At 38.3% G+C, this 15513-nt stretch overlaps 1 protein-coding gene across 2 annotated transcripts in view; it reads left to right on the forward strand.

Moving 5' to 3' along the window:
- LOC100709613 (ankyrin repeat and BTB/POZ domain-containing protein BTBD11-A) overlaps positions 1-15513 on the forward strand; it is a 329762-nt gene that overhangs the window by 70581 nt on the left and 243668 nt on the right. The gene's annotated exons all lie outside the window — the stretch shown is intronic.

Here is a 15513-nt window from a genome sequence, read left to right on the forward strand (position 1 = left end):
CAGTTTTTGAAAAAGCTACAATAAGACCAAAGTGGTTTTAAAGAACTTTGAATAAGTTAAACTAAATATTGAGTTTGTATTTAAGTGAGCCTTTTACATCAATTCTGATAAATCTCTGATTTAATAGTCATTAAAGTCATTAGTTTTTCAGTGTTTACAGGTTGACTTTTGTTTACATTTGTGTATACATATAAGTTCCAGTTTGTACTTCAACAAAATGCCAAGAAAAGGTCAAAGGTCGCAGTCCCAGAAGCTTAGATGGCAAAAGCAGCGAGAACAGGTAAATGTTTCTCAGACCGGTGAGCAGGTAAAGGTGTCTGTAACAAGTATTCCCAGTCCAGAAGTGCAGAGCAGTGCTCAGACAGCCGCAGTGTCTTACGCAGATGTGGTAAAGAGAGGTGTTCGCTCAGTATGTGTGCCAGATGCTAAAGTACAGCAGGTAATTCAGACTGAATCCCAGGTAACTGTGCAAACGCATCATGATGGAGAAGCTCCAGGACCATCTCATGTACAGGTTACAAACAGTGAAAGTCGTCCACGAGTGAGTAGCATCTGTGCGTCCCGAAGCCAGGCCTCTCCTAAGTATGGAAAGTACCGGAATCAGCAATGCATGGCTAACAGTTTGGTTTTCCTGTCATTCTTGCACGAGGATGAATTCATTACGAGAGCAGATCTTAACCGTGTGTTGGACAAAGGCCATGCCATGCATTCAGATGCCAGAAAGAGGTTTGTGAACAGTGTGTTTCTAGCCACTGATGAGCTTCCCACAGTGGTTACCAGCCGCAGACACGAGTATCAAGTGGATATGTCTCAGATTGCTCTTTACGGCACATTTGATGGTACAGATGATCTTCCGAGCCTTGAACAGGGACTACAGTGTTTGGCTTCAGCGGTTCGCTATGCTTTGCTAGTCATGGGAGGAAACGTCATTGCAGTTTGCAGGCTGACTTCTGGTGAATACGCATATTTTGACCCTCACTCACGTAAGTCTACAGGAATGCCATTGTCGCTAGCTGTAAGTGGTGGAACTGCAGTTATGTTAAAATTCACACGTCTTAACGACATGATTGACAGGATCAAATGCTTGTACCGAATGTTTAGCATCGCACCAACCAGCACTTATGAGCTACAGCCTGTCGAGTTTCACAGTGGAAACGCTGCTGACCAAAGAGATGCTGATCAAACCACCGAATACAGACAAACCGCTGCAAGTGTTCCAGCCGCAGCTTTAAATGAACCTGTTGATGAATTAAACCCACAAATATCCACTGTGCAGCCATGGAAAACTGTGACCAATACTTTAACCACTGATGCGACGTCATCCAGAGTGGATTATTCAGATGAGACAGCTGCTACTGAAAACAAGAATCGTCCTTCTGATTATTTACAGAAAGAAACCTCTGCATCTTCTGTGAGAGAAACTCAGGTAATATCAGATGCTGTTCCTCAGAATAATTCAAACACTGTCTCCTGTTCAACTAAGGCAACACAGGAACTGCCACATAAAATTTTGAAACGTAATAAACAGGAAGCACAAAAAATGAGGAGAAGGTCACTGGCCCAACAGAAATTACCACAAAGAAAGGAAAATCAGAAAAGGAAGGAAAGGGAGATGTACAGTTGTGATGAAAGCTTTAAGACAAAGAAAAGAAATTCCAGTAGAAAGTCTAATGATCCAGATCACAGACAGAAGAAGAGAGTGTACAAAAATAATCTGTATAAACTAAATGCTACATATAGAGAGAAACAGACAGAACATTTGAGAAAGATCTATAAAGAAAGAGATGATTTTAAGGAAAAACAGAAAGAGCAAATGAAAAGGCTGTATAGAGAAAGTGCTAAAATTAGAGAGAGAAAAAGGGAATGTGTCATAAGAACATACAAAGACAATCCTATATTCCGAGAAAAGCAGAAAGAACATATAAGGAGAACATATAGAGAGTCTTCTATATTCCGAGAAAAGCAGAAAGAACGTATGAGAAGAACATATAGAGAGTCTTCTATAATCCGAGAAAAGCAGAAAGAACGTAGAAGAAGAACATATAGAAGTTCTGTTGAATTCAGAGAGAAACATAAAGCCTGCATGAGGTCATATGTATATAAACTATATCAAGAAAGTGAAGAATTTAAAAAGAAAAAACTATCTTACATCACTAAACGTTATGGAGAAGAGAGACAATTTCAGCAACAACACAAAGAGAATATGAGAGAACGAATGAGAGCAAAATATTGGAACATTTTTTCTTTTAGACAGATGCATAATATCAGATGTGCAATGAATATAAAAAGAAAATATCGTCAGATGCATCGACCAGCTGAAAGCTTACAGTCTCATCCAGATAACAGTTTAATGAATGAGGCCATATCTCGTTTCAGATCAAACATTAAATCAGCACCATCTTATGTTTGTACTGTTTGTCTAAAAGCTTCTTTTCCTAATCAGGTGAAAATCTGCAAAAGAGAAAATTACTCAAAACACCAAACTGTAGCTCAGCAGTGTCTAACTGGTAAATTTGTTCATATGTGTGATGAAGCATGTCATGATCACTGCAGCTTTCCTGTTGAGAGAAAAATGGAGTATATCTGTCACACGTGTCACAGTTCCCTCAAAAGTGGACGTATGCCAAGGCTTGCTGCTGTCAATGGTTTAGAACTGCAGGATATTCCAGCTGAACTGTGTGATCTCAACATTCTGGAGAGACATCTGATTGCCAAATGCATCCCATTTGCTAAGATTATTCCACTTCCAAAGGGCAGACAGAGACTCATACGTGGTAATGTGGTGTGTGTACCATCTGAAGTCCAACAAACAGTTGACTCTTTACCTCGGCTCAGAAACCAATCACAGATAATGAGGATCAAGTTGAAAAGACGACTGTGCTACAAAGGCCATCAGCTGTTCCAGACTGTCACCTGGTCTAAACTGATCCAAGCCCTGCGCAAACTGAAACAAATTCACCCACAGTACACAGATATTGTTATCAGAGATGATGCATTGCTTTGTGATCCAACGTTACCTGATGATGACAGCAGTGATGAAGCCAGCATGGCAAGTGATGATTATAATGAAGCAGATTTAATGGAAATTGACAACTATGAAAAAGATGCCCTTTTGTGTGAAAGTGAGTCTGAAAGTGAACAAGATATTAATATGCAATCCTGTGATGAACAACCAGAGGAACAAAATCCAGAGGAACCAGAAAGTGATTTGAACAATGGAGGTTTTGCTCTAGAAAGTTGTCTGCAGCCTGTAGACATTTCAGAAGAGATTCTCTCTTTCACTGATAACACATATTGTGTGGCTCCTGCAGAAAGAAACAATCCTGTTAGCTTCTTCAGAACTCCTCATTTGGAAGCCATGGCATTTCCTGTGCAGTTTCCTACTGGTCAGAATACACTGGATGAAAAGAGACGTCTCAAGCTCACACCGAGTGCTTACTTCAAGTCAAGGCTTTTCAACATTGATGCAAGATTTGCTAAAGATACAAATTACCTGTTTTTCTCACAGTTTGTCACTGAAATACACTTGGCTAATTCCAGCATGACAATACAGCTAAGGAAAGGTAAAACTATGACCAAAGATGGACGCAAAATCACATCAGGAATGTTACAAAGTAAGACAGAAGTAGAGAAGCTGGTAAGAAATAAAGATGCAATCAGATTTATGCAGCCACTCAGAGGAACTCCAGCTTACTGGCAGAAAACTACAAGAGATCTATTCAGTATGGTTCGCCAAATAGGAACACCTCAGTTCTTTGTCACTTTCTCTGCTGCTGAGATGAGATGGCCTGAAGTGATTCAAGCAATAAAGAGACAGCAAGGTGAAGAGGTTGATTTTGAAGCCCTGGACTGGTCAGAAAAGTGTGAAATTCTAAGATCAAATCCAGTAACCACCATGCGAATGTTTGATAAGCGTGTTGAGGCTTTGTTCAGAGATTTGCTTTTTTCTCCTGCACAGCCCCTTGGTGAAATCATTGATTACTTTTACAGAGTTGAGTTCCAGCACAGAGGTAGTCCGCATATACACATGTTGCTGTGGATTCAAGAAAAGGTAGAAGTAGATGTGGATGATGACCAAACGGTCTGTGACTTTGTGGACAGATACATCTCAGCTCAACTCCCTGATCCAGAAAAACAGCCTGAACTGCACAAAAAAGTCGCTGAACTACAAAAGCACAGCAAAAACCACACAAAGACATGCTTTAAGAGTGTGAACTCTGGTTGTAGATTTGGGTTCCCAAAACCACCAGCCACAAGAACAATGATTGTGAGACAGGATGAGGATTCAGACACTGAAGCTGCAAAAGCCAAACTCAGACCTTTGTTGAACCTGCTGAAGGAACCTGAAGCTGCTTCTCTCACCATAGAGCAGATTCTGTCACGATGCAACTTGACAATGAATGAGTATGAACAATGCCTCCAAGACATAAACAAGAAAACGGCGCTGATTCTGAAACGTGACCCAAAGGACTGTTGGATCAACAATTACAACCCAGACCTGCTTGAAGCCTGGAACTCTAATTTAGATGTCTCATTAATTTTGAATGCCTATTCATGTATAGAATACCTCTGTAAATATATAACGAAGAAAGAATCTGGCCTCTCTGAATACCTGAAGACAGTTATTGATAACTCTGATAAGAACACGGTCAATGAATGTGATGAAATGAGAGCTGTGATGCAGGCTTACTCAAAAAAGAGAGAAATCAGCGCACAGGAGTGTGTGACTCGAGTCTGTGGCCTAAAAATGAAAAAATGTTCCCGCAGTGTTGTATTTGTACCAACAGATGATAATCCAGTAAAAATGAGTCGCCCCATGAGCTACCTGGAAACCACAACACACGACAGTTGTAATATTTGGATGACAAGTTTGAGTGATAAATACAAATGCAGACCTGAGACACCAGAATATGAGGAAATGTCCCTGGCTGATTTTGCTGCCTTGTGCCGGTTGGTGAGTGGTCCAAATGAAGGAAAAGATGTGCTTCCTCTTCTAAACCAGCTTGGATTTGTACAAAGGCGAAAGAATGATAAACCAGCTATAATCAGATATTACCACTGTTCACAGGAAAAAGATCCTGAGCAATATTATGGTCGACTGTTGAGACTTTACCTTCCACACAGATCAGAGCAGGAACTGAAACCACAAGGGTTCCAAACCTATCAGTCCTTCTACAACTCAGGTTTTGTACGACTTCCATGTTCAGACCACAGTGAGTCTGTGAAAAGGGTTGTGAAGAGAAATAAAGACAAGTATGAGAAGAACTCTGAGGATATTGAGAGTGCACTGGAAGAGTTTGAACAAAATAGGGATGTTGTGATTGATGAATGGTGTAATCTTGCTCCTGAATCTGAAGTTGTGAGGCTGCAATGTGATGAGAATCTTCCTGAGAGACATTCTGATGATGAGAACGAACAGGAAAATGTCCCTGACTACAGTCGTCAGTCTGATGCTGTAACAGAGATCAGAGCCATCAGAGAACAACCTGCAGTCGATCCAGCTGTGGTACGTGTAATGTATCAGAATCTGAACCAGAAGCAGGCCTGCGTGTTCTATGCTATAAGAGACTGGTGTATTCAGCGAGTTTGTGGTTTGAACCCAGATCCATTTTTCTTCTATATCAACGGTGGTGCAGGAACTGGAAAGTCACATCTGATTAAATGTATTCACTCTGAAGCATCAAAGATCCTGAGCAGACTGCCTGCTAATGCAGAAGAAGCTGACATATCAAATCCAACTGTTTTACTGACGTCATTTACCGGGACAGCAGCTTTTTCTATCAATGGCTCTACGTTACATTCCCTACTGAAACTACCCAGGAGTCTGAAACCACCCATTCAAGGACTTGGTAATCAACTGGATGAAGTCAGATGTGAGCTTATAAATGCTGAAATTATTGTTATTGATGAGATTTCAATGGTTTCAAAACCCCTTTTTGCTTATGTGGATGCAAGACTGAAACAGATCAAAGGCACTCAGAGACCTTTTGGTGGAATGTCAGTTTTAGCTGTTGGAGATTTTTACCAGCTGCCACCAGTGCGACAGTCTAAACCTCTGTGTGTTTACGATCCAGAACAGATTGACCTATGGCAGGAACATTTTCAGATGATCACTCTAACCGAGATCATGCGTCAGAAAGATGATGTGGCCTTTGCAGAGATGCTGAACAGGATTAGAGTCAAAGAAAAGACAGATGAGCTTTCTCAGTGCGACAGAGATTTGTTGTCACAGGCTGTGACTGCACCAGAAGAATGTCCAATTGAGGTCTTACACATTTATGCCACCAACAAGAATGTTGAATCCCACAACACAGATACGCTCAAGAAGCTTCATTCAAACATCATAATCATCACTGCAGACGATTTCCAGAAGGATAAACGTACAGGCAGAATGGCAGGAAGAGACAAACCATTTACAGGTGGGCGAAATGATTTACCCGACACCCTGAATGTTGCTGAAGGAGCCCGAGTGATGCTGACCAGAAACTTGGACACACTAAACGGTTTGGTCAATGGTGCTTTTGGTATACTGATAAAGGTGGTGAGATCTGAAAATGATGGACACATAATTAAACTGGGGCTCAGAATGGACAACCGGCAGCCTATGAGACACAACCGCAGTGCTAATGCAGCATCTGATGATCTGGTTTACATTGAGAGAGCAGAGGAGAGTCTGAAGTTTAAAGGAGCGGTACGCAGACAGTTTCCTGTAAAGCTCGCATTTGCCTGCACAATCCACAAAACCCAGGGTCTTACAACACAGACAGCTGTAGTTTCAATGAAGAACATTTTGAACCAGGTATGGCTTATGTTGCTCTCAGCAGGGTGACGTCTCTCAGTGGACTCTATTTGCAGGACTTGGATGAGAACAAGATTTATGCCAATCCCGAGGTAACTGCAGCGCTCCAAACCATGAGACAAGCCAGCGTTGAGGAAATGATGCCTCTTCTTCAGGTCAGAGAAACAGCCAGCAGACCTGACACTCTTACACTGATCCATCACAATACGGAGGGTTTGCCATCTCACATCAGTGACATCAAGAGTCATCATGAAATGTGTTTAGCAGATGTTTTGTGTCTCACAGAGTCTCACCTCCAAGGCTCCTTTGTTGCAGATAGTCTTCATTTGGACGGCTACACCATGTTCAAACGCAACAGACATGTGTCCTACACAAACTTTCCTCACATGGCCAGCAGAAGTGGTGGTGGAGTTGTTGTGTATTTGAGGAATCATTTTCAGGTTCAGGTAAAACAGTATCTGCATAATGTCACTGATCTTGAGTTTTTAGTGTTGAAGGTTCAGGCTCCATTCCCTGCGCTCATTGCTGTTGTGTACAGACCTCCTGACTACAGTTTGACACCATTCATGCAAAACCTGGTAAGTCTTTTAGATTCACTTGAAATAATGGACTGTCACCCAATAATTGTGTGTGGAGATTTTAATGAAAACCAGTTACAGAGTGGAAGAAAACAGATTCTGGAGCAGTTTCAGTCAAGAGGGTATTCACAGCTGATCACTTCTGCCACTACAGACAAGAACACCTTGCTTGACCTCATTTTTATTTCTCAGCCACAGCAAAGTCTTCATTCAGGTGTCCTGAGAACATATTACAGTTACCACAACCCTGTGTTTTGTGTCCTGTCCTCCAGCCAATCATGAAGTCGTCTGGTGAGTTTTGAAACAATTACAGATCATGTTTGTTACAGAGTTTACTGATTGTAGAGTATGAAAAAGATTTTTCATTGAAAAATCATATTTCTTCATATTGTCTTCCCTACTCTGTCTGTAAGAAGACCCTTTCTTATTGCAATGTTATTAATCATTTCACCAAATCATGGCTGTACTTCATGCAGAGCCGGGAGATCTGCTTTCTGTTATCATGAACCTCAGATCTGAAATATGCTGCAAAAAGTATTAAACAGACATAATTTATTTTTTATTCTCATGTTTTAAATGACTAAATCTACTAATGCATTTTTTCATGGATGTTAATTGTCATCTCCTTTTTTGATACTTTTTTCCCCTACTACTTCCCCTCCAAGGGCTTTCAAATATGAAATAGTAAATAAATAAATCCCAGATAAATGCAGGTATTTATTATGGGTCACATGAATAAATACAGACAATTATATTTTCTTGATTATAGTAAATTTTGTAGAATCAAATGTTTTTGGGATGAATGAGGTTTTGCTTATCTTTAGGCTACCAGAGATGTCTATAACGATACATTACGTAGAGAAAAACATTTTTTACAGCTTACAGAATATGTATAAAAACTGATTTAGAAGTACATGGAAAGTTTCTGCATCCATTTTCTGACTTGGCCTTTATCCGGGTGGGTTTGGGTTTGGGTGGATAAAGGCCAAGTCAGAATTCTCTGAGCAGCTGGAAAAAGCTGCTAATAAACAAAGACATCAGAAAGCAGGGGCTTTAGGTGTAGCCCCCGCTTTCTGACGCACTAATTAGATTTAGTAACTGACACCCCATACCAGCATTACATAGACACTTGGGGGCTGAGATGAGTGGGTGGGGAGGGTGGGTGGTGTTAAAAGCACTTTATGTTTTGTAGATCTATTTTTTCAGACAGGGCACACACAGTCCTGTTTCCTTTGTGGGAAAACCTTCAAACTTCACCATCCTCAGCTGAAACAACAACATCTTAACACCATCTTCATGAACTGCTGAGCCAAACCTGATCCATCAGTGCTGGACTGCACAGATAACTACATGCCACAAGGAGACTGCTGTTTTATGAACTGCCATACCGGTGTGTCTTCAATGGAGAAGATGACACACCCATCACCTGAGCTCCTGCCTGATCTGGAGACCATCATCATGCTGCCACACTACACACCTCTGAGACCATCAATGATGACTCATACTGAGGAAACTGTATTTGCTGTCAGAAATGCTCAGTGATCCTCAGAGCAGAGAGAGGTATGATTCTTTATCTTTGATAAAAAATGCCATTGCTTTTAATTCATTTAATTAATTTAAATCCTGATTATTGCATAAAGAATTACACACTCAAATGATTATACTTGTTGACACTTTTTGAGTTTTAATTCACATTATGGATTACAAATCTATGCTTTTTCTACTCTGTCTCTCTGTGCAGGTATTGCTGTCTTCTGAGTTCTTCAGTGTCCCAACTGAGACATTCAAACCTCATCACAGAGCTCCTGTCTTTCCTCACCATCATGTGAGTGTGAGATTGCTCTGGATTCTGGTTATGTGGCCTGCAGCACCTATAAGGTATTTCAACATTGTTCATTTTATAACTTATTTCTAGTTTTTAGGCCTTAACACAAATAAAATGTTCCTTTTTCTGTATTTTTTAGAACAAGCTCGTACAGTGTGCCTGCATTCCAGCTTCTTAGACTCTATGCAAGTGGACAGAGTATCAGTGTTTGGCCACCCTTACAGACACCGACTTCTGTCAACTCACTGCTACTGATCAGGCACCTCACTCCAGGAAGACAGAGGGCTGCAAGCCTGTCATCGTTTCCAGTGTGGCTTTGTATTCTTGGGGTAGTATCAGATTTTTCCCACAAATATTCAAAGGTAACACTTATTTTAAGCTTAGTTATTAAATCAAAAGTCTTCCCTTGTGTTAAGTTTTTTATTATATTTTTTTTGTTTGTTTGTTGTTTTCTTTTAGATTTATATGCAGTGATCGAATGTGGTGGAGCTTTGTTAACTGTGTGGAAAACATCTGTTTGTGATTATATTTACAATGAGGCTTTAAGGTGACAGTTTCCATGTAATTTCAATCCTTTTACTAAGCAAAAACATGTTTGTAATTAACATATTTTTTTCAGTTTTGTCTTTTGGATTTATGGTTAACATTCCTCTGTGACAGCAAATACTAAACTGGTCCAAGTAACCAGCATATCATTGGTCAAAGGCAAAAAGGACCACATGTCACACTAGCAATGAATTTTTGACTGTGTTTGTGTCACCAGATTTAACAAACAATATCAGACATATGAAACTGAACTCTGGATTAATGTGCAGATGTTTTTTGTGTTTTTTTTTAATTGTTGAATAATTATTTTGTAGGACAAACCCAATCTATTTACCCAAACAATGTAACTTGTTTGGGTAAATAGTGGATTAATATATCTAAATCTATAAGTATAGCAAGCTGAATTCATACAAACACACAGCTCTAAATCTTGAATTGTAGGATGTACAAAATGATCATGTGATTATTATGGACATTTAAATAACTATATCTATTGAACCATTACACGTATTCTTTATAGAAATTACACAATCTCAAAATGTGAAAAAAGAAAGTGTTTAAGTGAATAAATAATGTGTGTTTGTATGAATCCTGCCTTAGTATGGGGTGTCAGTAACTACATTAGTATAGAGTAGGTCTAACAGTGGTTTTCCACATCTGCTCTAATATATATAGATAATGGGTCAGACATATAAAGTCATTTTGAAAAGTTCATAAAGGTCACATCCATTTATATATGTTCCTCTTTATCATTTTATATCAGGTCACACAGCTGACTTTTGTTTTGATCAGAGTAGAACCATAACATTCATGCTAATGGTTCTACTGTTTACAGTTACTTTATGATGGATTTCACCCTGGTCACAGCACTATGTGAAAAGCTGTTAGAGGTAAAGTTAACCCAATTAATACCTCATCATAAGTCACTCTCTAACGCAAAGCAGTGATTATTTTTCACTGTAATTTATTCCATAACAATGTTCTTTATTTGATCCCTGTTTCTTTAAATATGCACATCGATTTTTCAGCTGTGTGACTCTCCACACCTCAAATATATCACAATGTGGACTTCATTTCGACAGTATTTTGTAGATTGGTACCATGTTTATCATAAAATCAGGAAACTGTAAACTAATTGAAAAAATGAAGCTTGTGAAAATTTTAATGTGGCATTGGAACATGTTGTTTATCCTTGCCAAATGGTATTTACACAAAACTCCAGCAAATCAGAGGATATATTTTTGTCTCTCACTTGCTGTTTATATATGTGTATATTTTTGCAGTTAATAGCCTATCATGTGTCTGCGCATCTTAGGGACATAAACATAAACATGGCAAACAAGGATATGTTCACAATTCCAACAGATGCTTCAATTGTTTGTATAGATGTTAGATTCATTTGATTTGCATTTTCTATTAATATTTTTTTGTTTGTCCCAAATGGGATTTTTATTTTTGTATGCCATTATTGTAATCATTGGAAACAACTGAAACAACAAAATATTTTGTATCATATGTTTCTAAAAATATTTGAATGTTCTACTTTTCTACTACTGGTTTTCTACTTTCTAAACTTTCTTCCACTCTTTGGCATTTCAATAACATTATTTTTTGGGTGTTTTTATCTCTGACCGCAGCATCTTGTGCATTTATTACCTAAATGTTATTTGTGTGGGTTTTGTTTTTGTTTGTTTTGTTTTTTTGCCATTTTTAGATTTCACCAGCTGTGTAAACTCTGCAATTTTACCTTGGTTTTGTTCCACATCAGTTTATCTGCTGGCTGATTTTCTTCCTTTTCTAAATGGTAATTTTTAACAGTTAAACAAGTAACTTTGAGGTTACTTCAGCCTTTTCAGCTGTTATCTGTTGACAGTTTTGCCTAATTATTACATTTCTGCAAAATTATAGCAGTTCTGATAACTTGTAATATTACTGCCAAGTTTTTAAGTTTCTACTAAATTATATTATTTTTTCTAGGTTACACTACTTTTGTTTATTATGTTATGTTATGTTAAGTTATGTTATTCTAAATTATTACATTTCTGCTAAGTTGTAGCTTCTGGTAAACTACAACATTTCTGCTGAATTGTTATGTTTCTTCTAAGTTATTTCATTTCTGCTAAGTTATTACATTTTTGTTAACTTGATGTTGTTCTGCAACGTTATTAAATTTCAACAACTATTTAAACACTGACTTTTATTTCTTTAGCTTCTTCAGCTATTTTCAACTATTTTCAGCAGACAGCTTCAGCTTTACAGCATCCACACTGCATTTTCGCAGGAAATGCAAATTTTTCTAGTTGTGTGGATGCTGGAGGCATCCACACTATTGAGTTCCTGTTTCTCTTTATTCTTTATTATTATTATTCTAGTTGCTTCCGTACGTTTTTCGCCGTGGATCTACTTCCACAATTTTCAGCCGATTTTCACCGTTCAAATTTTAAACTATTCTGCTGTTTTTGCTCTTTCCGGCAATATCTTTTGGTATTTTATACTATTATACTTTTTAAAATATTAAGCTTTTTTCCTTTAATTTGTCCCATTGAAATGAATGGGAAACTTTCGCAATTCTGCTAAAACTTGCTTGTTTTTGAAACTTAACTACTTTTTCCTACTTTCACCTAGAACAACCATTCAAACTTTAAAATGTTCTCCAATTATTGGGCTATTCGGGAATAAATCAGCTTTTTCAAATCTTTTACCGTTTTATTTTTATGCCTCTTAAAGTTTTGAGTTGCAAAATTGTGATTTTTCACAAAATACATGCGTTGTTATGGTTGCTATGCACTTGGCTTCCAGTGTGCCACTGAAGGTTTTGCAGTCTTCTCTTCATGTCCGAACAACTTCTTGCTACTTGCTCAATTTTCACTCAACTTCCACAAATTATACATCAAAACGTAGGTATTTTTGCTGGCTTTCAGAAAATGTCACCATCATTGTTGTGAGATTTATAGAATTTTGGCAAATCTCCTCAGACCAACACAAAGTCTCAAAAATCCCCATAGAAAGTCAATGGAGAGCTTGTTCAAAATCACAGCTTGATTTCTGTAATGAGAGGCATATTCGAATCGTCATATCTCCTTAACAAAGCAAAGTTAAGACATAAGGCTTGTCCCAGTATATCTTCAGACACTCCTGACGCTCACAATTCAAGAATTTCTTTCTCACCTATTACCGTTCTGAAATGAGTTACACTTGTTTGAGGGTAGGAAATTCGTCCTTCACTCAGATTTCTTCAGATTTCAAACTCTGGAAATGATCCACTTTTTTCTCTCGTCATATCTTTTTAATGGATATCAACAGAGACCTGAAAATTTCCATGATTGTTCACCAAAGCCTGCTGTCTCTTACGGTGAAAGAATGATATTGATACTCCAAATAGATTTAGAGTTAGAAAGCGTTGTTTGAGGGCAAGTCAAGGCAGTTTTTGCTTTGCTCTACTCAGTTATGGTGCATTAGAAGTCAAATATCTTTAATAATTCATATTTTAATGATAAATTGTCAACACTTTAAGATTCCCCCATCTCTTCTGAACAAAACGGTGTAAGAATGACCGTTCTAGCCCCTACGGTTAGGAAATTATGGTCATTTGTTTGAGGGGAGTCGTCATTATGAGAAATAGACTGCAAAAATCCTGTGTCTCTCTGTGCTGCGTGCACCTGTTTTGGCGGGAAAAAGTGCACAGGCTCTCTGATTGGTGGATTCAAATTCAGCAGCTCCCAGGCTGCTTGACTGAGCTAGAAACTTACTTCTCTGTCCCTGTGTGTGTGTGTGTGTGTGTGTGTGTGTGTGTGTGTGTGTGTGTCTCTGTGTGTGTGTGTGTGTGTGTGTGTGTGTGTGTGACAGAGAGCGAGAGAGAGAGAGAGAGAGAGAGAGAGAAGGCCTTTTTATGGGATGATCTCATTGTAAGATTTAAATTCAATATATTTAGACTGGTTGACTGAATTGGATCTTGTGTGTGTGTGTGTGTGTGTGTGTGTGACAGAGAGAGAGAGAAAGGGAGGGCGAGAGAGAGTTTTTATGGGAGCATCTTATTATATGATTTAAATTCAATATATTTAGACTGGTTGACTGAATTTGATCCTGTGTGTGTCTCTCTGTGCATGTGTGTTTCCATATGTGTCCATATTTGTGATTGTGTCACTGTTATACTTTTTTTTGCTGATTTTTTTCATTTAACAATTACATTTGAGGGACCCTTAGCATGTTCAGGATTCTTTCAGCTGTCCATTTTGCTTTTCCAATTTTTCTATTTAAGTTATTACTATTGTGTTGAGTCATAGCATTTCTGCTGCTTTTCAGTATTTGTGCTAAATACAGCATTTCTGCAAAATCATACTATGTCTGCTATTTCATAAGATTTGTAATAAATATAGTGTTTCTGCCAAATATAGTATTTCTGCTTAATTATAGTATTTCTGCCATTTTATAGTATTTGTGCTAAAACATAGTATTTCTACTAAATGTAGTATTTATGCTTAATCATACTATTTGTATATATTTCTGCCAGGTCCCCAGGCAGCTAATCCTCTGTGAGGACTGATACATACAAATACATATCAGGGCCTGCACGGCTTCCCAGCCAGCCAATCATATCTGGGGTCTGTCCTTTCTTCTCTCGTCATATCTCAGCGACAGATGTACAAAGAGCAATGCAAATCACAGTCAAAGTACATGAAAGTACGCTGATTCACCCAGTACAAGAATTATGCTTCTAGTCCACCTAGTTTTTGAGTTACACGACCTTTTGTAACTCCAAAAAACGGCGTTTTTCGCCTCTCACCGCAATCTAATTCTGACTGCTCATCACCCTGTTTTCCAGGCGCTCGCTCTCCTTCCCAGTTGCACAGTTGGTAATGACACAGGTCTGCAACCTCAAAGGTCGTGCGTTCAATTACACCTTGGGCAACATGTGTTTTTTCCCTACAAATTAATACACTATCACAGACCACTAATTCATATTCATCATTTATTACAATTCTGCAACCTTTTATGATTTTAGCAGCTTTTGTAATATAGACCTCAGATTCTTGTTAACACTCCATGGCACAAATACTGTTCCCTTTAGGCTCTGTGTGTGTGTGTGTGTGTGTGTGTGAGAGAGAGAGAGAGAGAGAGAGCGAGAGAGAGCCTTTTGATGGGAGCATCTTATTATATCACTTAAATTCAATATATTTAGACTGGTTGACTGAATTTGGTCCTGTGTGTGTCTCTCTGTGCATGTGTGTTTCCATATGTGCCCATATTTGTGATTGTGTGACTGTTATACTTTTTTTGCTGATTTTTTTTTTTTCAATTAACAATTAGATTTGAGGGACCCTTATCATGTTCAGGATTTTTCCAGCTGTCCATTTTGCTTTTCCAATTTTTCTATAAGTTATTACTGTTGTGCTAAGTCATAGCATTTCTGCTGCTTTTCAGTATTTGTGCTAAATGCAGCATTTCTGCTAAATCATACTATTTCTGCTATTTCATAAGACTTGTACTAAATATAGTGTTTCTGCCAAATATAGTATTTCTGCTTAATTATAGTATTTCTGCCATTTTATAGTATTTGTGCTAAAACATAGTATTTCTACTAAATGTAGTATTTATGCTTAATCATACTATTTGTATATATTTCTGCCAGGTCCCCAGGCAGCTAATCCTCTGTGAGGACTGATACATATAAAATTTACATATCAGGGCCTGCACGGCTTCCCAGCCAGCCAATCATATCTGAGGTCTGCCCTTTCTTCTCTCGTCATATCTCAGCGACAGATGTA

The sequence above is a fragment of the Oreochromis niloticus genome, linkage group LG17 (genome assembly GCF_001858045.2).
Source record: "Oreochromis niloticus isolate F11D_XX linkage group LG17, O_niloticus_UMD_NMBU, whole genome shotgun sequence".
NCBI classification, from domain to species: domain Eukaryota; kingdom Metazoa; phylum Chordata; class Actinopteri; order Cichliformes; family Cichlidae; genus Oreochromis; species Oreochromis niloticus.